The sequence below is a fragment of the Ranitomeya imitator genome, chromosome 6, assembly GCF_032444005.1.
Source record: "Ranitomeya imitator isolate aRanImi1 chromosome 6, aRanImi1.pri, whole genome shotgun sequence".
Classification (NCBI taxonomy): Eukaryota; Metazoa; Chordata; class Amphibia; order Anura; family Dendrobatidae; genus Ranitomeya; species Ranitomeya imitator.
Window position 1 is genome coordinate 559,584,991 of NC_091287.1, and position 26,486 is coordinate 559,611,476.

The window sequence follows — 26,486 nt, forward strand, 5'->3', positions numbered from 1 at the left end:
CAACTGCTGTTCTAGTTTGTTCGTTTGTTCTTTCTAGTTCTTCCTAATTCTTTCTCTTTCGTTCCACATGTTTCTAGTTTCTCGTCCCCCAGGTATGTTATGGCTAGGACGCACCCGTATGACGGGAAGGCTCGGAGCTCTTCTGGGACCCTAGAGACGCCCCTCTCCACGCGTTACCCCCTATGTCTTCGTAGGAAATTTAAGGTAGACAGCCAACCTATAATAAACTGTCCTGCGGAGTTTGAAGTAAGGCATAGAGTCAGTTACTTCCTCGGTGTTCCGGTCACCGGCTACGCGCCTCAGTAGGATGTTGCCGTTTTCGGGGCACGACTCCTACTGGTTCTCCTTTGTGCTGATCTCGTTTCTCACTGTTCCACAATATCCTTCGCTTCGTGTCTCTTTCTTAGGATACTGCCGCAAGGTAGTGCAGGCACGGTTCCGTAACGTTCTGTTCTGTTCGCTAGGTACCTGCCAGGTTCCCACGCCTGACAGGCACCCCCCTGAATCTTCTCCCTGCAACACCCCCTGCCACGGGATGTTGCCTGAATCCAACCCAGTCAGCTTCTGACTAACTTCCGATCCGACCCCTAGTTTTAGCAGTGTGAGGAGGGGCCCAATAAATAAAGCCTTTTTCTCCCCCTAGTGGCCGGAGTGTGAAGTGTAATGTGTGCTGGTGATACCTGGTCAGAAGAATTCCTTCAGTGCCATCAGATGTACCATCACTCCCCTTAGCGGCAGAGTGTCATACTGCAACGACCAGATGATCTCTGGGGCGCTGCACATGTAAAATACACGTCTCTTTGCTGTGAACCGTTTCTAATGTTAAGGAACATTTAACAAAAGAGAAACTATTGAAAGTGTAGGGACCTGGCTACGGTCCTACATCTCAGTGGCTGGCGCAGAGCGGCAGAGTCATGGCACCTGACCTGCGTCAGCATCCACTGACCTGGCTAGCCTAGCCAGACTTCCTTAGTGCCCTCCCTGTACCTAATGCTCAGCTTATGGCACGCGGCAGCCTTGTCCGATCCCAACAGAAGCTTCTAGGCGCTACCTGTTCAGCTATATGATCGCTCCGTCAGATTAGATCTGATGAGCATTTGTTCAGATCGAGGAAGGAGGCAGAGCTACGAAGTTGGCGCGAGAAGAGGATTCTCCACCGCGGAGCGCGGCAGGACTTCAGTCACTGAAGATCCAGAGGTGAAATTGTTCAGACTTCACAGTGTCGCGGTGGGTGAGTATGACCTCTGTCCGTCTGTGTGTGTCTGTCTGTCTGTGTTGAGACTACTGAGATAGCCCTAAGGATATATCTAAATTTGATGGTAACAAACTGCAGTGGTGAGCGTTACTCCTCAAAACTCAAATTAGTTGAAAACCGATCAAGGACGTCCATGAAGCAGGAACGACTTGTAAAGGCTACGTTCACATTAGCGTTTTGCGTGTTTGCGTCGGGCGACGCAGCGGCGGCGCATGCGTCATGCGCCCCTATATTTAACATGGGGGACGCATGGACATGCGTTGTGCTGCGTTGTGCGATGCATGCGTTTTTTTTGCCGCAAGCTTCGGGCGCAGAAAACGCAACAAGTTGCATTTTTCTTGCGTCCAAACTTCGGCAAAAAACGTCGCATGCGTCGCAAAACACGGCGTTTTTGCGTGCGTTTTGGTGTAATTTTATTTGCGTTGTGCGTTGCGTCGCCGACGCACAACGCAAATGTGAACGTAGCCAAATCTGGCTATCATGAGCATCGAGTCAGATATACTGCGAGAATTGGACTTTAGTGACGTCATTAGTGAGTTTGCAGCACGAAAATCAAGGAAAGTGCCCGGACTGTAAAGAATGAATGATTTTACCTGAATTACTCTGCGTAAATGATTTTTGTAAATAAACTTGGGTTCGTTTTCACGTTGTGTTTTTGCATCACATATTGCAGCACCTTGAAATATGGGCCCCGGGCCGCCCACCTCTTAAATCCGGCCCTGGATAACGCGCACAGGATTCTGGGAGCTGTAGATCCAGGCGGATGTTCTCTGCTTCCAAAAAAACCTTACTGAACTACAGCCCCCACAATAGATCCGGCTGTGCAAAGACTGAGCTGGGTGAAAAAAAAGCAAAAAAGAACTCTTGCAGCCGCTGAGGAAGAAACTACGGACCGCCGCATTAGGTGACTGCGCCCCCATGCCGGGAAAAGTAAGATCCTGGCCGGGACACAATCTCAAAATCAGGACTGTCCCGCTGGATCCAGGACGGTTGGGAGGAGCGGGACACGGTGCGGTCTGTACGTTGTACGATGTGTGACACTGTGCGGCCTCTACGTTCTACAGTGTGTATGACACTGCAGATTCTATACTGTACAGTGTGTGTGACAAGGTGCGGCCTCTGCGCTGTACGATGTGTGTGACACTGTGCGGCCTCTACGCTGTACGATGTGTGTGACACTGTGCGGCCTCTGCGCTGTACAATGTGTGTGACACTGTGCGGCCTCTACGCTGTACGATGTGTGTGACACTGTGCGGCCTCTGCGCTGTACAATGTGTGTGACACTGTGCGGCCTCTGCGCTGTACGATGTGTGTGACACTGTGCGGCCTCTACGCTGTACGATGTGTGTGACATGGTGCGGCCTCTACGCTGTACGATGTGTGTGACACGGTGCGGCCTCTGCGCTGTACAATGTGTGTGACACTGTGCGGCCTCTGCGCTGTACAATGTGTGTGACACTGTGCGGCCTCTACGCTGTACGATGTGTGTGACACGGTGCGGCCTCTGCGCTGTACGATGTGTGTGACACGGTGCGGCCTCTACGCTGTACGATGTGTGTGACACGGTGCAGCCTCTACGCTGTACGATGTGTGTGACACTGTGCGGCCTCTGCGCTGTACGATGTGTGTGACACTGTGCGGCCTCTACGCTGTACGATGTGTGTGACACTGTGCGGCCTCTGCGCTGTACGATGTGTGTGACACGGTGCGGCCTCTACGCTGTACGATGTGTGTGACACTGTGCGGCCTCTACGCTGTACGATGTGTGTGACACGGTGCAGCCTCTACGCTGTACGATGTGTGTGACACTGTGCGGCCTCTGCGCTGTACGATGTGTGTGACACTGTGCGGCCTCTACGCTGTACGATGTGTGTGACACGGTGCGGCCTCTACGCTGTACGATGTGTGTGACACTGTGCGCCCTCTGCGCTGTACGATGTGTGTGACACTGTGCGGCCTCTACGCTGTATGATGTGTGTGACACGGTGCGGCCTCTACGATGTACGATGTGTGTGACACTGTGCGGCCTCTACGCTGTACGATGTGTGTGACACGGTGCGGTCTCTACGCTGCACAATGTGTGTGACACGGTGCGGCCTCTACGCTGTACAATGTGTGTGACACAGTGCGGTTACTACGCTGTACGATGTGTGTGACACGGTGCGGTTACTACACTGTACGATGTGTGTGACACGGTGCGGTTACTACACTGTACGATGTGTGTGACACGGTGCGGTCTGTACGTTGTACGATGTGTGACACTGTGCGGCCTCTACGTTCTACAGTGTGTATGACACTGCAGATTCTATACTGTACGGTGTGTGACAGGGTGCGGCCTCTACGCTGTACGATGTGTGTGACACTGTGCGGCCTCTACGCTGTACGATGTGTGTGACACGGTGCGGCCTCTACGCTGTACAATGTGTGTGACACAGTGCGGTTACTACAATGTACGATGTGTGTGACACGGTGCCGTCTCTACACTGTACGATGTGTGTGACACGGTGCGGCCTCTACGCTGTACAATGTGTGTGACACGGTGCGGTCTCTACGCTATATGGTGTGTATAACACGGTGCGGTCTCTACGCTGTACGATGTGTGTGACACGGTGCGGTCTCTACGCTGTACGATGTGTGTGACACGGTGCGGTCTCTACGCTGTACGATGTGTGTGACACGGTGCGGCCTCTACGCTGTACGATGTGTGTGACACGGTGCGGTCTCTACGCTATATGGTGTGTATGACACGGTGCGGTCTCTACACTGTACGATGTGTGTGACATGGTGCGGTCTCTACGCTATATGGTGTGTATGACACGGTGCGGTCTCTACGCTGTACGATGTGTGTGACACGGTGCGGTCTCTACGCTGTACAATGTGTGTGACACGGTGCGGTCTCTACGCTATATGGTGTGTATGACACGGTGCGGTCTCTATGCTGTACGGTGTGTGTGACACGGTGCGGTCTCTACGCTGTACGATGTGTGTGACACGGTGCGGTCTCTACGCTGTACGATGTGTGTGACACGGTGCGGTCTCTACGCTATATGGTGTGTATGACACGGTGCGGTCTCTACGCTGTACGATTTGTGTGACACGGTGCGGTCTCTACGCTGTACGATGTGTGTGACACGGTGCAGTCTCTACGCTGTACGATGTGTGTGACACGGTGCGGTCTCTACGCTGTACGATGTGTGTGACATGGTGCGGTCTCTACGCTATATGGTGTGTATGACACGGTGCGGTCTCTGCGCTGTATGATGTATGTGACACGGTGCGGTCTCTACGCTGTACGATGTGTGTGACACGGTGCGGTCTCTACGCTGTACGATGTGTGTGACACAGTGCGGTCTCTACGCTGTACGATGTGTGTGACACGGTGCGGCCTCTACGTTCTACAGTGTGTTTGACACTGCAAATTCTATACTGTACGGTCTGTGTGACACGGTGTGGCCTCTACGCTGTATGATGTGTGTGACACGGTGCGGCCTCTACGCTGTACGATGTGTGTGACACAGTGCGGTTTCTACGCTGTACGGTGTGTGTGACACGGTGCGGCCTCTAAACTGTATGGTGTGTATGACATGGTGCGGCCTTTACGCTGTACGGTGTGTGGGACACGGTGCGGCCTCTACGCTGTACGATATGTGTGGTGACACGGTGCGGTCTCTACGCTGTACGGTGTGTGTGACACGGTGCGGGCTCTACGCTGTACGGTGTGTGTGACACGGTGCGGGCTCTATGCTGTACGGTGTGTGGGACACGGTGCGGCCTCTACGCTGTACGGTGTGTGTGACACGATGCCGTCTCTGCGCTGTATGATGTATGTGACACGGTGCGGTCTCTACGCTGTACGATGTGTGTGACACGGTGCGGTCTCTGCGCTGTATGATGTATGTGACACGGTGCGGCCTCTACGCTGTACAATGTGTGTGACACGGTGCGGTCTCTGCGCTGTATGATGTATGTGACACGGTGCGGCCTCTACGCTGTACGATGTGTGTGACACGGTGCGGCCTTTACGCTGTACGATGTGTGTGACACGGTGCGGTCTCTGCGCTGTACGATGTGTGTGACACGGTGCGGTCTCTACGCTGTACGATGTGTGTGACACGGTGCGGCCTCTACGCTGTACGATGTGTGTGACACGGTGCGGGCTCTATGCTGTACAGTGTGTGTGACACGGTGCGGTCTCTACACTGTACGATGTGTGTGACATGGTGCGGTCTCTACGCTGTACGGTGTGTGTGACACGGTGCGGGCTCTATGCTGTACAGTGTGTGTGACACGGTGCGGGCTCTACGCTGTACGATGTGTGTGACACGGTGCGGTCTCTGCGCTGTATGATGTATGTGACACGGTGCGGCCTCTACGCTGTACGATGTGTGTGACACGGTGCGGCCTCTACGCTGTACGATGTGTGTGACACCGTGCGGTCTCTGCGCTGTACGATGTGTGTGACACGGTGCGGTCTCTACGCTGTACGATGTGTGTGACACGGTGCGGTCTCTACGCTGTACAGTGTGTGTGACACGGTGCGGGCTCTACGCTGTACGGTGTGTGTGACACGGTGCGGGCTCTATGCTGTACGGTGTGTGTGACACGGTGCGGGCTCTATGCTGTACAGTGTGTGTGACACGGTGCGGGCTCTACGCTGTACGATGTGTGTGACACGGTGCGGTCTCTGCGCTGTATGATGTATGTGACACGGTGCGGCCTCTACGCTGTACGATGTGTGTGACACGGTGCGGTCTCTACGCTGTACGATGTGTGTGACACGGTGCGGTCTCTACGCTGTACGATGTGTGTGACACGGTGCGGCCTCTACGCTGTACGGTGTGTGTGACACGATGCCGTCTCTGCGCTGTATGATGTATGTGACACGGTGCGGTCTCTACGCTGTACGATGTGTGTGACACGGTGCGGTCTCTACGCTGTACGGTGTGTGTGACACGGTGCGGCCTCTACACTGTACGATGTGTGTGACATGGTGCGGTCTCTGCGCTGTATGATGTATGTGACACGGTGTGGCCTCTACGCTGTACGATGTGTGTGACACGGTGTGGCCTCTACGCTGTATGATGTGTGTGACACGGTGCGGTCTCTGCGCTGTATGATGTATGTGACACGGTGTGGCCTCTACGCTGTACGATGTGTGTGACACGGTGCGGCCTCTACGCTGTACGATGTGTGTGACACGGTGCGGTCTCTGCGCTGTATGATGTATGTGACACGGTGTGGCCTCTACGCTGTACGATGTGTGTGACACGGTGCGGCCTCTACGCTGTACGATGTGTGTGACACGGTGCGGTCTCTGCGCTGTATGATGTATGTGACACGGTGTGGCCTCTACGCTGTACGATGTGTGTGACACGGTGCGGCCTCTACGCTGTACGATGTGTGTGACACGGTGCGGTCTCTGCGCTGTATGATGTATGTGACACGGTGTGGCCTCTACGCTGTATGATGTATGTGACATGGTGTGGCCTCTAAGCTGTACAGTGTGTGTGACACGGTGCGGCCTCAACGCTGTACGATGTGTGTGGTGACACGGTGCGGCCTCTAAGCTGTACAGTGTGTGTGACACGGTGCGGCCTCAACGCTGTACGATGTGTGTGGTGACACGGTGCGGCCTCAACGCTGTACGATGTGTGTGGTGACACGGTGCGGGCTCTACGCTGTACAATGTGTGTGGTGACACGGTGTGGTCTCGACGCTGTACGGTATGCGTAACATGGTGCGGCCTCTACGTTTTGTATGTGATCGCCATCTGCTGGCAGAAGAGCTCATTGCAGCACGATATTTCTCAGCTGTTCACACATTGCGCTCCTCCAACATCAATACACACTGTAAATGCTGACACACTGTAACGCCCCTCCTGCTTTATTAGGCTACGCAGCGTCACCGTCCTCCTCTGTTACATTATTGTCCACAACTTTTTTAATACATTTTCATTTTTAAAACTTCTCCCCATTTTCAGGATTTCTATCTGTTGTGAGGCAGTGACTGGTGTTACATGTGAGGGTCCCTGTGTGCCCCCCAAGGATGCGCACAGAGGCGCATTGAGGCCAGAGAGAGCATTGCAGTCACAGGTGTAGCTGTGGTTGTAATGCAGACTAAAGTGAGTATAGGTCTTGGACATGCTGGCTGTCCCGGGCAGATGTAGGGAAAACCTGCTCTGGGCTTTTGTGTTTTGAAACAGACTGCAGGATGGTAGTGGTGCCGTCCGATTCATTCCCAGGCCGGGTTTTCCTGGAGGCTGAAGGCCACAGATTCCAGGTTAAAACCCTGCAGTATAGGATGAGTCAGGATCAGAGTCAGTGTCAGTCTGGTGTTTGCAGTCTGGTGATTAGATACACGGCTCAGCAGACAGTATCACGTAAGATAGGATTAGATACACGGCTCAGCAGACAGAATCACACAGGATAGGATTAGATACACAGCTCAGCAGACAGTATCACACAGGATAGGATTAGATACACGGCTCAGCAGACAGAATCACACAGGATAGGATTAGATACACGGCTCAGCAGACAGTATCACACAGGATAGGATTAGATACACGGCTCAGCAGACAGTATCACACAGGATAGTATTAGATACACAGCTCAGCAGACAGTATCACACAGGATAGGATTAGATACACAGCTCAGCAGACAGTATCACACAGGATAGGATTAGATACACAGCTCAGCAGACAGTATCACACAGGATAGGATTAGATACACAGCTCAGCAGTCAGTATCACACAGGATAGGATTAGATACACGGCTCAGCGGTCAGTATCACACAGGATAGGATTAGATACACAGCTCAGCAGTCAGTATCACACAGGATAGGATTAGATACACGGCTCAGCGGTCAGTATCACACAGGAGAGGATTAGATACACAGCTCAGCAGACAGTATCACACAGGATAGGATTAGATACACGGCTCAGCAGACAGAATCACACAGGATAGGATTAGATACACAGCTCAGCAGACAGTATCACACAGGATAGGATTAGATACACAGCTCAGCAGACAGTATCACACAGGATAGGATTAGATACACGGCTCAGGAGACAGTATCACACAGGATAGGATTAGATACACAGCTCAGCAGACAGTATCACACAGGATAGGATTAGATACACGGCTCAGCAGACAGTATCACACAGGATAGGATTAGATACACGGCTCAGCAGTCAGTATCACACAGGATAGGATTAGATACACAGCTCAGCAGACAGTATCACACAGGATAGGATTAGATACACAGCTCAGCAGACAGTATCACACAGGATAGGATTAGATACACGGCTCAGCAGACAGTATCACACAGGATAGGATTAGATACACGGCTCAGCAGTCAGTATCACACAGGATAGGATTAGATACACGGCTCAGCGGTCAGTATCACACAGGAGAGGATTAGATACACAGCTCAGCAGACAGTATCACACAGGATAGGATTAGATACACGGCTCAGCAGACAGTATCACACAGGAGAGGATTAGATACACAGCTCAGCAGACAGTATCACACAGGATAGGATTAGATACACAGCTCAGCAGACAGTATCACAGAGGATAGGATTAGATACACGGCTCAGCAGACAGTATCACACAGGATAGGATTAGATACACGGCTCAGCAGTCAGTATCACACAGGATAGGATTAGATGCACGGCTCAGCAGTCAGTATCACACAGGAGAGGATTAGATACACAGCTCAGCAGACAGTATCACACAGGATAGGATTAGATACACAGCTCAGCAGACAGTATCACACAGGATAGGATTAGATACACAGCTCAGCAGACAGTATCACACAGGATAGGATTAGATACACGGCTCAGCAGACAGTATCACACAGGATAGGATTAGATACACAGCTCAGCAGTCAGTATCACACAGGATAGGATTAGATACACGGCTCAGCGGTCAGTATCACACAGGAGAGGATTAGATACACAGCTCAGCAGACAGTATCACACAGGAGAGGATTAGATACACAGCTCAGCAGACAGTATCACACAGGATAGGATTAGATACACGGCTCAGCAGTCAGTATCACAGGATAGGATTAGATACACGGCTCAGCAGACAGTATCACGCAAGATAGGATTAGATACACGGCTCAGCAGACAGTATCACACAGGATAGGATTAGATACACAGCTCAGCAGACAGTATCACACAGGAGAGGATTAGATACACGGCTCAGCAGACAGTATCACACAGAAGAGGATTAGATACACGGCTCAGCAGACAGTAAAACACAGTATAGGATTAGATACACGGCTCAGCAGACAGTATCACACAGGATAGGATTAGATACAGCTCAGCAGTCAGTATCACACAGGATAGGATTAGATACACAGCTCAGCTGTCAGTATCACACAGGATAGGATTAGATGCACGGCTCAGCAGTCAGTATCACACAGGATAGGATTAGATACACGGCTCAGCGGTCAGTATCACACAGGATAGGATTAGATGCACGGCTCAGCAGTCAGCATCACACAGGATAGGATTAGATACACAGCTCAGCAGTCAGTATCACAGGATAGGATTAGATACACGGCTCAGCAGACAGTATCACGCAAGATAGGATTAGATACACGGCTCAGCAGACAGAATCACACAGGATAGGATTAGATACACAGCTCAGCAGACAGTATCACACAGGAGAGGATTAGATACACGGCTCAGCAGACAGTATCACACAGGAGAGGATTAGATACACGGCTCAGCAGACAGTAAAACACAGTATAGGATTAGATACACGGCTCAGCAGACAGTATCACACAGGATAGGATTAGATACAGCTCAGCAGTCAGTATCACACAGGATAGGATTAGATACACAGCTCAGCAGTCAGTATCACACAGGATAGGATTAGATGCACGGCTCAGCAGTCAGTATCACACAGGATAGGATTAGATACACGGCTCAGCGGTCAGTATCACACAGGATAGGATTAGATGCACGGCTCAGCACTCAGTATCACACAGGATAGGATTAGATACACAGCTCAGCAGTCAGTATCACACAGGAGAGGATTAGATACACAGCTCAGCAGACAGTATCACACAGGATAGGATTAGATACACGGCTCAGCAGACAGTATCACACAGGATAGGATTAGATACACAGCTCAGCAGTCAGTATCACACAGGATAGGATTAGATACACGGCTCAGCAGTCAGTATCACACAGGATAGGATTAGATACACAGCTCAGCAGTCAGTATCACACAGGAGAGGATTAGATACACGGCTCAGCAGACAGTATCACACAGGAGAGCATTAGATACACGGCTCAGCAGTCAGTATCACACAGGATAGGATTAGATACACGGCTCAGCAGTCAGTATCACACAGGATAGGATTAGATACACGGCTCAGCAGTCAGTATCACACAGGATAGGATTAGATGCACGGCTCAGCAGTCAGTATCACACAGGATAGGATTAGATACACAGCTCAGCAGTCAGTATCACACAGGATAGGATTAGATGCACGGCTCAGCAGTCAGTATCACACAGGAGAGGATTAGATACACAGCTCAGCAGACAGTATCACACAGGATAGGATTAGATACACGGCTCAGCAGACAGTATCACACAGGATAGGATTAGATACACAGCTCAGCAGTCAGTATCACACAGGATAGGATTAGATACACGGCTCAGCGGTCAGTATCACACAGGAGAGGATTAGATACACAGCTCAGCAGACAGTATCACACAGGAGAGGATTAGATACACAGCTCAGCAGACAGTATCACACAGGATAGGATTAGATACACGGCTCAGCAGTCAGTATCACACAGGATAGGATTAGATACACGGCTCAGCAGACAGTATCACACAGGAGAGCATTAGATACACGGCTCAGCAGTCAGTATCACACAGGATAGGATTAGATACACGGCTCAGCAGACAGTATCACACAGGAGAGGATTAGATACACGGCTCAGCAGTCAGTATCACACAGGAGAGGATTAGATACACGGCTCAGCAGACAGTATCACACAGGATAGGATTAGATACACGGCTCAGCAGACAGTAAAACACAGGAGAGGATTAGATACACGGCTCAGCAGACAGTATCACACAGGATAGGATTAGATACACGGCTCAGCAGACAGTATCACACAGGAGAGGATTAGATACACGGCTCAGCAGACAGTAAAACACAGTATAGGATTAGATACACGGCTCAGCAGACAGTATCACACAGGATAGGATTAGATACAGCTCAGCAGACAGTATCACACAGGATAGGATTAGATACACAGCTCAGCAGTCAGTATCACACAGGATAGGATTAGATACAGCTCAGCAGACAGTATCACACAGGATAGGATTAGATACACAGCTCAGCAGTCAGTATCACACAGGATAGGATTAGATACACAGCTCAGCAGACAGTATCACACAGGATCGGATTAGATACACGGCTCAGCAGTCAGTATCACACAGGATAGGATTAGATACACGGCTCAGCAGTCAGTATCACACAGGAGAGCATTAGATACACGGCTCAGCTGTCAGTATCACACAGGAGAGGATTAGATACACGGCTCAGCAGACAGTATCACACAGGATAGGATTAGATACACGGCTCAGCAGACAGTAAAACACAGGAGAGGATTAGATACACGGCTCAGCAGACAGTATCACACAGGATAGGATTAGATACACGGCTCAGCAGACAGTAAAACACAGGAGAGGATTAGATACACGGCTCAGCAGACAGTATCACACAGGATAGGATTAGATACACGGCTCAGCAGACAGTATCACACAGGAGAGGATTAGATACACGGCTCAGCAGACAGTAAAACACAGTATAGGATTAGATACACGGCTCAGCAGACAGTATCACACAGGATAGGATTAGATACAGCTCAGCAGTCAGTATCACACAGGATAGGATTAGATACACGGCTCAGCGATCAGTATTACACAGGATAGGATTAGATACACGGCTCAGCGATCAGTATCACACAGGAGAGGATTAGATACACGGCTCAGCAGTCAGTATCACACAGGAGAGGATCAGATACACGGCTCAGCAGACAGTATCACACAGGAGAGGTTTAGATACACGGCTCAGCAGACAGTATCACACAGGAGAGGATTAGATACACGGCTCAGCAGTCAGTATCACACAGGAGAGGATTAGATACACGGCTCAGCAGTCAGTATCACACAGGAGAGGATTAGATACACGGCTCAGCAGACAGTATCACACAGGAGAGGATTAGATACACGGCTCAGCAGACAGTATCACACAGGAGAGGATTAGATACACGGCTCAGCAGTCAGTATCACACAGGAGAGGATTAGATACACGGCTCAGCAGACAGTATCACACAGGAGAGGATTAGATACACGGCTCAGCAGTCAGTATCACACAGGAGAGGATTAGATACACGGCTCAGCAGACAGTATCACACAGGAGAGGATTAGATACACGGCTCAGCAGACAGTATCACACAGGAGAGGTTTAGATACACGGCTCAGCAGTCAGTATCACACAGGAGAGGATTAGATACACGGCTCAGCAGACAGTATCACACAGGAGAGGATTAGATACACGGCTCAGCAGACAGTATCACACAGGATAGGATTAGATACACGGCTCAGCAGACAGTATCACACAGGATAGGATTAGATACACGGCTCAGCAGACAGTATCACACAGGATAGGATTAGATACACAGCTCAGCAGTCAGTATCACACAGGATAGGATTAGATACACGGCTCAGCAGTCAGTATCACACAGGATAGGATTAGATACACGGCTCAGCAGTCAGTATCACACAGGATAGGATTAGATACACGGCTCAGCAGACAGTATCACACAGGATAGGATTAGATACACGGCTCAGCAGTCAGTATCACACAGGATAGGATTAGATACACGGCTCAGCAGTCAGTATCACACAGGATAGGATTAGATACACGGCTCAGCAGTCAGTATCACACAGGAGAGGATTAGATACACGGCTCAGCAGTCAGTATCACACAGGATAGGATTAGATACACGGCTCAGCAGTCAGTATCACACAGGATAGGATTAGATACACGGCTCAGCAGTCAGTATCACACAGGAGAGGATTAGATACACGGCTCAGCAGTCAGTATCACACAGGAGAGGATTAGATACACGGCTCAGCAGACAGTATCGCACAGGATAGGATTAGATACACGGCTCAGCAGACAGTATCGCACAGGAGAGGATTAGATACACGGCTCAGCAGTCAGTATCGCACAGGAGAGGATTAGATACACGGCTCAGCAGACAGTATCACACAGGAGAGGATTAGATACACGGCTCAGCAGACAGTATCACACAGGAGAGGATTAGATACACGGCTCAGCAGTCAGTATCACACAGGATAGGATTAGATACACGGCTCAGCAGTCAGTATCACACAGGAGAGGATTAGATACACGGCTCAGCAGTCAGTATCACACAGGATTGGATTCGATACACGGCTCAGCAGTCAGTATCACACAGGAGAGGATTAGATACACGGCTCAGCAGACAGTATCACACAGGAGAGGATTAGATACACGGCTCAGCAGACAGTAAAACACAGTATAGGATTAGATACACGGCTCAGCAGACAGTATCACACAGGATAGGATTAGATACACGGCTCAGCAGTCAGTATCACACAGGATAGGATTAGATACAGCTCAGCAGACAGTATCACACAGGATAGGATTAGATACACAGCTCAGCAGTCAGTATCACACAGGATAGGATTAGATACACAGCTCAGCAGACAGTATCACACAGGAGAGCATTAGATACACGGCTCAGCAGTCAGTATCACACAGGATAGGATTAGATACACGGCTCAGCAGTCAGTATCACACAGGAGAGGATTAGATACACGGCTCAGCAGACAGTATCACACAGGATAGGATTAGATACACGGCTCAGCAGACAGTAAAACACAGGAGAGGATTAGATACACGGCTCAGCAGACAGTATCACACAGGATAGGATTAGATACACGGCTCAGCAGACAGTAAAACACAGGAGAGGATTAGATACACGGCTCAGCAGACAGTATCACACAGGAGAGGATTAGATACACGGCTCAGCAGACAGTAAAACACAGGATAGGATTAGATACAGCTCAGCAGACAGTATCACACAGGATAGGATTAGATACACAGCTCAGCAGTCAGTATCAAACAGGATAGGATTAGATACACGGCTCAGCGGTCAGTATCACACAGGAGAGGATTAGATACACAGCTCAGCAGTCAGTATCACACAGGAGAGGATTAGATACACGGCTCAGCAGTCAGTATCACACATGATAGGATTAGATACACGGCTCAGCAGACAGTAAAACACAGGAGAGGATTAGATACACGGCTCAGCAGACAGTATCACACAGGATAGGATTAGATACACGGCTCAGCAGACAGTATCACACAGGAGAGGATTAGATACACGGCTCAGCAGACAGTAAAACACAGTATAGGATTAGATACACGGCTCAGCAGACAGTATCACACAGGATAGGATTAGATACAGCTCAGCAGACAGTATCACACAGGATAGGATTAGATACACAGCTCAGCAGTCAGTATCACACAGGATAGGATTAGATACACGGCTCAGCGGTCAGTATCACACAGGAGAGGATTAGATACACAGCTCAGCAGTCAGTATCACACAGGAGAGGATTAGATACACAGCTCAGCAGTCAGTATCACACAGGAGAGGATTAGATACATGGCTCAGCAGTCAGTATCACACAGGAGAGGATTAGATACACGGCTCAGCAGTCAGTATCACACAGGAGAGGATTAGATACACGGCTCAGCAGTCAGTATCACACAGGAGAGGATTAGATACACGGCTCAGCAGACAGTATCACACAGGAGAGGATTAGATACACGGCTCAGCAGTAAGTATCACACAGGATAGGATTAGATACACAGCTCAGCAGTCAGTATCAAACAGGATAGGATTAGATACACGGCTCAGCGGTCAGTATCACACAGGAGAGGATTAGATACACAGCTCAGCAGTCAGTATCACACAGGAGAGGATTAGATACACGGCTCAGCAGTCAGTATCACACATGATAGGATTAGATACACGGCTCAGCAGACAGTAAAACACAGGAGAGGATTAGATACACGGCTCAGCAGACAGTATCACACAGGATAGGATTAGATACACGGCTCAGCAGACAGTATCACACAGGAGAGGATTAGATACACGGCTCAGCAGACAGTAAAACACAGTATAGGATTAGATACACGGCTCAGCAGACAGTATCACACAGGATAGGATTAGATACAGCTCAGCAGACAGTATCACACAGGATAGGATTAGATACACAGCTCAGCAGTCAGTATCACACAGGATAGGATTAGATACACGGCTCAGCGGTCAGTATCACACAGGAGAGGATTAGATACACAGCTCAGCAGTCAGTATCACACAGGAGAGGATTAGATACACAGCTCAGCAGTCAGTATCACACAGGAGAGGATTAGATACATGGCTCAGCAGTCAGTATCACACAGGAGAGGATTAGATACACGGCTCAGCAGTCAGTATCACACAGGAGAGGATTAGATACACGGCTCAGCAGTCAGTATCACACAGGAGAGGATTAGATACACGGCTCAGCAGACAGTATCACACAGGAGAGGATTAGATACACGGCTCAGCAGTCAGTATCACACAGGAGAGGATTAGATACACGGCTCAGCAGTCAGTATCACACAGGATAGGATTAGATACACGGCTCAGCAGTCAGTATCACACAGGATAGGATTAGATACACGGCTCAGCAGTCAGTATCACACAGGAGAGGATTAGATACACGGCTCAGCAGTCAGTATCACACAGGAGAGGATTAGATACACGGCTCAGCAGTCAGTATCACACAGGAGAGGATTAGATACACGGCTCAGCAGTCAGTATCACACAGGAGAGGATTAGATACACGGCTCAGCAGACAGTATCACACAGGAGAGGATTAGATACACGGCTCAGCAGACAGTATCACACAGGAGAGGAATAGATACACGGCTCAGCAGACAGTAAAACACAGTATAGGATTAGATACACGGCTCAGCAGACAGTATCACACAGGATAGGATTAGATACAGCTCAGCAGACAGTATCACACAGGATAGGATTAGATACACAGCTCAGCAGTCAGTATCACACAGGATAGGATTAGATACACGGCTCAGCGGTCAGTATCACACAGGAGAGGATTAGATACACAGCTCAGCAGTCAGTATCACACAGGAGAGGATTAGATACACAGCTCAGCAGTCAGTATCACACAGGAGAGGATTAGATACACGGCTCAGCAGTCAGTATCACACAGGAGAGGATTAGATACACGGCTCAGCAGTCAGTATCACACAGGAGAGGATTAGATACACGGCTCAGCAGTCAGTATCACACAGGAGAGGATTAGATACACGGCTCAGCAGACAGTATCACACAGGAGAGGATTAGATACACGGCTCAGCAGTCAGTATCACACAGGAGAGGATTAGATACACGGCTCAGCAGTCAGTATCACACAGGATAGGATTAGATACACGGCTCAGCAGTCAGTATCACACAGGATAGGATTAGATACACGGCTCAGCAGTCAGTATCACACAGGAGAGGATTAGATACACGGCTCAGCAGTCAGTATCACACAGGAGAGGAATAGATACACGGCTCAGCAGTCAGTATCACACAGGAGAGGATTAGATACACGGCTCAGCAGTCAGTATCACACAGGAGAGGATTAGATACACGGCTCAGCAGACAGTATCACACAGGAGAGGATTAGATACACGGCTCAGCAGACAGTATCACACAGGAGAGGATTAGATACACGGCTCAGCAGTCAGTATCACACAGGAGAGGATTAGATACACGGCTCAGCAGACAGTATCACACAGGAGAGGATTAGATACACGGCTCAGCAGTCAGTATCACACAGGAGAGGATTAGATACACGGCTCAGCAGTCAGTATCACACAGGATAGGATTAGATACACGGCTCAGCAGTCAGTATCACACAGGAGAGGATTAGATACACGGCTCAGCAGTCAGTATCACACAGGAGAGGATTAGATACACGGCTCAGCAGTCAGTATCACACAGGAGAGGATTAGATACACGGCTCAGCAGTCAGTATCACACAGGAGAGGATTAGATACACGGCTCAGCAGTCAGTATCACACAGGAGAGGATTAGATACACGGCTCAGCAGTCAGTATCACACAGGATAGGATTAGATACACGGCTCAGCAGACAGTATCACACAGGAGAGGATTAGATACACGGCTCAGCAGTCAGTATCACACAGGAGAGGATTAGATACACGGCTCAGCAGACAGTAAAACACAGGAGAGGATTAGATACACGGCTCAGCAGACAGTATCACACAGGATAGGATTAGATACACGGCTCAGCAGACAGTAAAACACAGGAGAGGATTAGATACACGGCTCAGCAGACAGTATCACACAGGATAGGATTAGATACACGGCTCAGCAGACAGTATCACACAGGAGAGGATTAGATACACGGCTCAGCAGACAGTAAAACACAGTATAGGATTAGATACACGGCTCAGCAGACAGTATCACACAGGATAGGATTAGATACAGCTCAGCAGACAGTATCACACAGGATAGGATTAGATACACAGCTCAGCAGTCAGTATCACACAGGATAGGATTAGATACAGCTCAGCAGACAGTATCACACAGGATAGGATTAGATACACAGCTCAGCAGTCAGTATCACACAGGATAGGATTAGATACACAGCTCAGCAGACAGTATCACACAGGAGAGGATTAGATACACAGCTCAGCAGTCAGTATCACACAGGATAGGATTAGATACACGGCTCAGCAGTCAGTATCACACAGGAGAGCATTAGATACACGGCTCAGCAGTCAGTATCACACAGGATAAGATTAGATACACGGCTCAGCAGTCAGTATCACACAGGAGAGGATTAGATACACGGCTCAGCAGACAGTATCACACAGGATAGGATTAGATACACGGCTCAGCAGACAGTAAAACACAGGAGAGGATTAGATACACGGCTCAGCAGACAGTATCACACAGGATAGGATTAGATACACGGCTCAGCAGACAGTAAAACACAGGAGAGGATTAGATACACGGCTCAGCAGACAGTATCACACAGGATAGGATTAGATACACGGCTCAGCAGACAGTATCACACAGGAGAGGATTAGATACACGGCTCAGCAGACAGTAAAACACAGTATAGGATTAGATACACGGCTCAGCAGACAGTATCACACAGGATAGGATTAGATACAGCTCAGCAGACAGTATCACACAGGATAGGATTAGATACACAGCTCAGCAGTCAGTATCACACAGGATAGGATTAGATACACGGCTCAGCGGTCAGTATCACACAGGAGAGGATTAGATACACAGCTCAGCAGTCAGTATCACACAGGAGAGGATTAGATACACGGCTCAGCAGTCAGTATCACACATGATAGGATTAGATACACGGCTCAGCAGACAGTAAAACACAGGAGAGGATTAGATACACGGCTCAGCAGACAGTATCACACAGGATAGGATTAGATACACGGCTCAGCAGACAGTATCACACAGGAGAGGATTAGATACACGGCTCAGCAGACAGTAAAACACAGTATAGGATTAGATACACGGCTCAGCAGACAGTATCACACAGGATAGGATTAGATACAGCTCAGCAGACAGTATCACACAGGATAGGATTAGATACACAGCTCAGCAGTCAGTATCACACAGGATAGGATTAGATACACGGCTCAGCGGTCAGTATCACACAGGAGAGGATTAGATACACAGCTCAGCAGTCAGTATCACACAGGAGAGGATTAGATACACGGCTCAGCAGTCAGTATCACACAGGAGAGGATTAGATACACGGCTCAGCAGTCAGTATCACACAGGAGAGGATTAGATACACGGCTCAGCAGACAGAATCACACAGGATAGGATTAGATACACAGCTCAGCAGACAGTATCACACAGGATAGGATTAGATACACGGCTCAGCAGACAGTATCACACAGGAGAGGATTAGATACACGGCTCAGCAGACAGTAAAACACAGTATAGGATTAGATACACGGCTCAGCAGACAGTATCACACAGGATAGGATTAGATACAGCTCAGCAGTCAGTATCACACAGGATAGGATTAGATACACGGCTCAGCGATCAGTATCACACAGGATAGGATTAGATACACGGCTCAGCGATCAGTATCACACAGGAGAGGATTAGATACACGGCTCAGCAGTCAGTATCACACAGGAGAGGATCAGATACACGGCTCAGCAGACAGTATCACACAGGAGAGGTTTAGATACACGGCTCAGCAGACAGTATCACACAGGAGAGGATTAGATACACGGCTCAGCAGTCAGTATCACACAGGAGAGGATTAGATACACGGCTCAGCAGTCAGTATCACACAGGAGAGGATTAGATACACGGCTCAGCAGACAGTATCACACAGGAGAGGATTAGATACACGGCTCAGCAGTCAGTATCACACAGGAGAGGATTAGATACACGGCTCAGCAGACAGTATCACACAGGAGAGGATTAGATACACGGCTCAGCAGACAGTATCACACAGGAGAGGTTTAGATACACGGCTCAGCAGTCAGTATCACACAGGAGAGGATTAGATACACGGCTCAGCAGACAGTATCACACAGGAGAGGATTAGATACACGGCTCAGCAGACAGTATCACACAGGATAGGATTAGATACACGGCTCAGCAGACAGTATCACACAGGATAGGATTAGATACACGGCTCAGCAGACAGTATCACACAGGATAGGATTAGATACACGGCTCAGCAGTCAGTATCACACAGGATAGGATTAGATACACGGCTCAGCAGTCAGTATCACACAGGATAGGATTAGATACACGGCTCAGCAGTCAGTATCACACAGGATAGGATTAGATACACGGCTCAGCAGACAGTATCACACAGGATAGGATTAGATACACGGCTCAGCAGTCAGTATCACACAGGATAGGATTAGATACACGGCTCAGCAGTCAGTATCACACAGGATAGGATTAGATACACGGCTCAGCAGTCAGTATCACACAGGAGAGGATTAGATACACGGCTCAGCAGTCAGTATCACACAGGATAGGATTAGATACACGGCTCAGCAGTCAGTATCACACAGGATAGGATTAGATACACGGCTCAGCAGTCAGTATCACACAGGAGAGGATTAGATACACGGCTCAGCAGTCAGTATCACACAAGAGAGGATTAGATACACGGCTCAGCAGACAGTATCGCACAGGATAGGATTAGATACACGGCTCAGCAGACAGTATCGCACAGGAGAGGATTAGATACACGGCTCAGCAGTCAGTATCGCACAGGAGAGGATTAGATACACGGCTCAGCAGACAGTATCACACAGGAGAGGATTAGATACACGGCTCAGCAGTCAGTATCACACAGGATAGGATTAGATACACGGCTCAGCAGTCAGTATCACACAGGAGAGGATTAGATACACGGCTCAGCAGTCAGTATCACACAGGATTGGATTCGATACACGGCTCAGCAGTCAGTATCACACAGGAGAGGATTAGATACACGGCTCAGCAGACAGTATCACACAGGAGAGGATTAGATACACGGCTCAGCAGACAGTAAAACACAGTATAGGATTAGATACACGGCTCAGCAGACAGTATCACACAGGATAGGATTAGATACAGCTCAGCAGACAGTATCACACAGGATAGGATTAGATACACAGCTCAGCAGTCAGTATCACACAGGATAGGATTAGATACAGCTCAGCAGACAGTATCACACAGGATAGGATTAGATACACAGCTCAGCAGTCAGTATCACACAGGATAGGATTAGATACACAGCTCAGCAGACAGTATCACACAGGAGAGCATTAGATACACGGCTCAGCAGTCAGTATCACACAGGATAGGATTAGATACACGGCTCAGCAGTCAGTATCACACAGGAGAGGATTAGATACACGGCTCAGCAGACAGTATCACACAGGATAGGATTAGATACACGGCTCAGCAGACAGTAAAACACAGGAGAGGATTAGATACACGGCTCAGCAGACAGTATCACACAGGATAGGATTAGATACACGGCTCAGCAGACAGTAAAACACAGGAGAGGATTAGATACACGGCTCAGCAGACAGTATCACACAGGATAGGATTAGATACACGGCTCAGCAGTCAGTATCACACAGGATAGGATTAGATACACGGCTCAGCAGACAGTAAAACACAGTATAGGATTAGATACACGGCTCAGCAGACAGTATCACACAGGATAGGATTAGATACAGCTCAGCAGACAGTATCACACAGGATAGGATTAGATACACAGCTCAGCAGTCAGTATCAAACAGGATAGGATTAGATACACGGCTCAGCGGTCAGTATCACACAGGAGAGGATTAGATACACAGCTCAGCAGTCAGTATCACACAGGAGAGGATTAGATACACGGCTCAGCAGTCAGTATCACACATGATAGGATTAGATACACGGCTCAGCAGACAGTAAAACACAGGAGAGGATTAGATACACGGCTCAGCAGACAGTATCACACAGGATAGGATTAGATACACGGCTCAGCAGACAGTATCACACAGGAGAGGATTAGATACACGGCTCAGCAGACAGTAAAACACAGTATAGGATTAGATACACGGCTCAGCAGACAGTATCACACAGGATAGGATTAGATACAGCTCAGCAGACAGTATCACACAGGATAGGATTAGATACACAGCTCAGCAGTCAGTATCACACAGGATAGGATTAGATACACGGCTCAGCGGTCAGTATCACACAGGAGAGGATTAGATACACAGCTCAGCAGTCAGTATCACACAGGAGAGGATTAGATACATGGCTCAGCAGTCAGTATCACACAGGAGAGGATTAGATACACGGCTCAGCAGTCAGTATCACACAGGAGAGGATTAGATACACGGCTCAGCAGTCAGTATCACACAGGAGAGGATTAGATACACGGCTCAGCAGACAGTATCACACAGGAGAGGATTAGATACACGGCTCAGCAGTCAGTATCACACAGGAGAGGATTAGATACACGGCTCAGCAGTCAGTATCACACAGGATAGGATTAGATACACAGCTCAGCAGTCAGTATCACACAGGATAGGATTAGATACACGGCTCAGCAGTCAGTATCACACAGGAGAGGATTAGATACACGGCTCAGCAGTCAGTATCACACAGGAGAGGATTAGATACACGGCTCAGCAGTCAGTATCACACAGGATAGGATTAGATACACGGCTCAGCAGTCAGTATCACACAGGAGAGGATTAGATACACGGCTCAGCAGACAGTATCACACAGGAGAGGATTAGATACACGGCTCAGCAGACAGTATCACACAGGAGAGGATTAGATACACAGCTCAGCAGTCAGTATCACACAGGATAGGATTAGATACACGGCTCAGCAGACAGTATCACACAGGAGAGGATTAGATACACGGCTCAGCAGACAGTATCACACAGGAGAGGATTAGATACACGGCTCAGCAGTCAGTATCACACAGGAGAGGATTAGATACACGGCTCAGCAGTCAGTATCACACAGGAGAGGATTAGATACACAGCTCAGCAGTCAGTATCACACAGGAGAGGATTAGATACACGGCTCAGCAGTCAGTATCACACAGGAGAGGATTAGATACACGGCTCAGCAGTCAGTATCACACAGGAGAGGATTAGATACACGGCTCAGCAGTCAGTATCACACAGGAGAGGATTAGATACACGGCTCAGCAGACAGTATCACACAGGAGAGGATTAGATACACAGCTCAGCAGACAGTATCACACAGGAGAGGATTAGATACACGGCTCAGCAGTCAGTATCACACAGGAGAGGATTAGATACACAGCTCAGCAGTCAGTATCACACAGGAGAGGATTAGATACACGGCTCAGCAGACAGTATCACACAGGAGAGGATTAGATACACGGCTCAGCAGACAGTATCACACAGGAGAGGATTAGATACACGGCTCAGCAGTCAGTATCACACAGGAGAGGATTAGATACACGGCTCAGCAGACAGTATCACACAGGAGAGGATTAGATACACGGCTCAGCAGACAGTATCACACAGGAGAGGATTAGATACACGGCTCAGCAGACAGTATCACACAGGAGAGGATTAGATACACGGCTCAGCAGTCAGTATCACACAGGAGAGGATTAGATACACGGCTCAGCAGACAGTATCACACAGGAGAGGATTAGATACACGGCTCAGCAGACAGTATCACACAGGAGAGGATTAGATACACGGCTCAGCAGACAGTATCACACAGGAGAGGATTAGATACACGGCTCAGCAGTCAGTATCACACAGGAGAGGATTAGATACACGGCTCAGCAGACAGTATCACACAGGAGAGGATTAGATACACGGCTCAGCAGACAGTATCACACAGGAGAGGATTAGATACACGGCTCAGCAGTCAGTATCACACAGGAGAGGATTAGATACACGGCTCAGCAGTCAGTATCACACAGGAGAGGATTAGATACACGGCTCAGCAGACAGTATCACACAGGAGAGGATTAGATACACGGCTCAGCAGACAGTATCACACAGGAGAGGATTAGATACACGGCTCAGCAGTCAGTATCACACAGGAGAGGATTAGATACACGGCTCAGCAGACAGTATCACACAGGAGAGGATTAGATACACGGCTCAGCAGACAGTATCACACAGGAGAGGATTAGATACACGGCTCAGCAGACAGTATCACACAGGAGAGGATTAGATACACGGCTCAGCAGTCAGTATCACACAGGAGAGGATTAGATACACGGCTCAGCAGTCAGTATCACACAGGAGAGGATTAGATACACGGCTCAGCAGACAGTATCACACAGGAGAGGATTAGATACACGGCTCAGCAGACAGTATCACACAGGAGAGGATTAGATACACGGCTCAGCAGACAGTATCACACAGGAGAGGATTAGATACACGGCTCAGCAGTCAGTATCACACAGGAGAGGATTAGATACACGGCTCAGCAGACAGTATCACACAGGAGAGGATTAGATACACGGCTCAGCAGACAGTATCACACAGGAGAGGATTAGATACACGGCTCAGCAGTCAGTATCACACAGGAGAGGATTAGATACACGGCTCAGCAGTCAGTATCACACAGGAGAGGATTAGATACACGGCTCAGCAGACAGTATCACACAGGAGAGGATTAGATACACGGCTCAGCAGACAGTATCACACAGGAGAGGATTAGATACACGGCTCAGCAGACAGTATCACACAGGAGAGGATTAGATACACGGCTCAGCAGACAGTATCACACAGGAGAGGATTAGATACACGGCTCAGCAGACAGTATCACACAGGAGAGGATTAGATACACGGCTCAGCAGACAGTATCACACAGGAGAGGATTAGATACACGGCTCAGCAGACAGTATCACACAGGAGAGGATTAGATACACGGCTCAGCAGTCAGTATCACACAGGAGAGGATTAGATACACGGCTCAGCAGACAGTATCACACAGGAGAGGATTAGATACACGGCTCAGCAGACAGTATCACACAGGAGAGGATTAGATACACGGCTCAGCAGACAGTATCACACAGGAGAGGATTAGATACACGGCTCAGCAGACAGTATCACACAGGAGAGGATTAGATACACGGCTCAGCAGACAGTATCACACAGGAGAGGATTAGATACACGGCTCAGCAGACAGTATCACACAGGAGAGGATTAGATACACGGCTCAGCAGACAGTATCACACAGGAGAGGATTAGATACACGGCTCAGCAGTCAGTATCACACAGGAGAGGATTAGATACACGGCTCAGCAGTCAGTATCACACAGGAGAGGATTAGATACACGGCTCAGCAGTCAGTATCACACAGGAGAGGATTAGATACACGGCTCAGCAGACAGTATCACACAGGAGAGGATTAGATACACAGGCTCAGCAGTCAGTATCACACAGGAGAGGATTAGATACACGGCTCAGCAGACAGTATCACACAGGAGAGGATTAGATACACGGCTCAGCAGTCAGTATCACACAGGAGAGGATTAGATACACGGCTCAGCAGACAGTATCACACAGGAGAGGATTAGATACACGGCTCAGCAGTCAGTATCACACAGGAGAGGATTAGATACACGGCTCAGCAGTCAGTATCACACAGGAGAGGATTAGATACACGGCTCAGCAGTCAGTATCACACAGGAGAGGATTAGATACACGGCTCAGCAGACAGTATCACACAGGAGAGGATTAGATACACGGCTCAGCAGTCAGTATCACACAGGAGAGGATTAGATACACGGCTCAGCAGACAGTATCACACAGGAGAGGATTAGATACACGGCTCAGCAGTCAGTATCACACAGGAGAGGATTAGATACACGGCTCAGCAGTCAGTATCACACAGGAGAGGATTAGATACACGGCTCAGCAGACAGTATCACACAGGATAGGATTAGATACACGGCTCAGCAGTCAGTATCACACAGGAGAGGATTAGATACACGGCTCAGCAGACAGTATCACACAGGAGAGGATTAGATACACGGCTCAGCAGTCAGTATCACACAGGAGAGGATTAGATACACGGCTCAGCAGTCAGTATCACACAGGAGAGGATTAGATACACGGCTCAGCAGACAGTATCACACAGGAGAGGATTAGATACACGGCTCAGCAGTCAGTATCACACAGGATAGGATTAGATACACGGCTCAGCAGTCAGTATCACACAGGAGAGGATTAGATACACGGCTCAGCAGACAGTATCACACAGGAGAGGATTAGATACACGGCTCAGCAGACAGTATCACACAGGAGAGGATTAGATACACGGCTCAGCAGTCAGTATCACACAGGATAGGATTAGATACACGGCTCAGCAGACAGTATCACACAGGAGAGGATTAGATACACGGCTCAGCAGACAGTATCACACAGGAGAGGATTAGATACACGGCTCAGCAGTCAGTATCACACAGGAGAGGATTAGATACACGGCTCAGCAGTCAGTATCACACAGGAGAGGATTAGATACACAGCTCAGCAGTC

General features: G+C 49.0%; 1 protein-coding gene across 1 annotated transcript in view; it reads left to right on the top strand.

Moving 5' to 3' along the window:
- Positions 1-2,051: 2,051 nt before the first annotated feature.
- LOC138643181 (ubiquitin carboxyl-terminal hydrolase CYLD-like) overlaps positions 2,052-26,486 on the top strand; it is a 67,857-nt gene continuing 43,422 nt past the window's right edge. The window contains exon 1 of the mRNA XM_069732013.1: positions 2,052-2,159. The gene's annotated coding sequence lies outside the window, so the exon portion shown is untranslated. The remainder of the gene's footprint in view (positions 2,160-26,486) is intronic.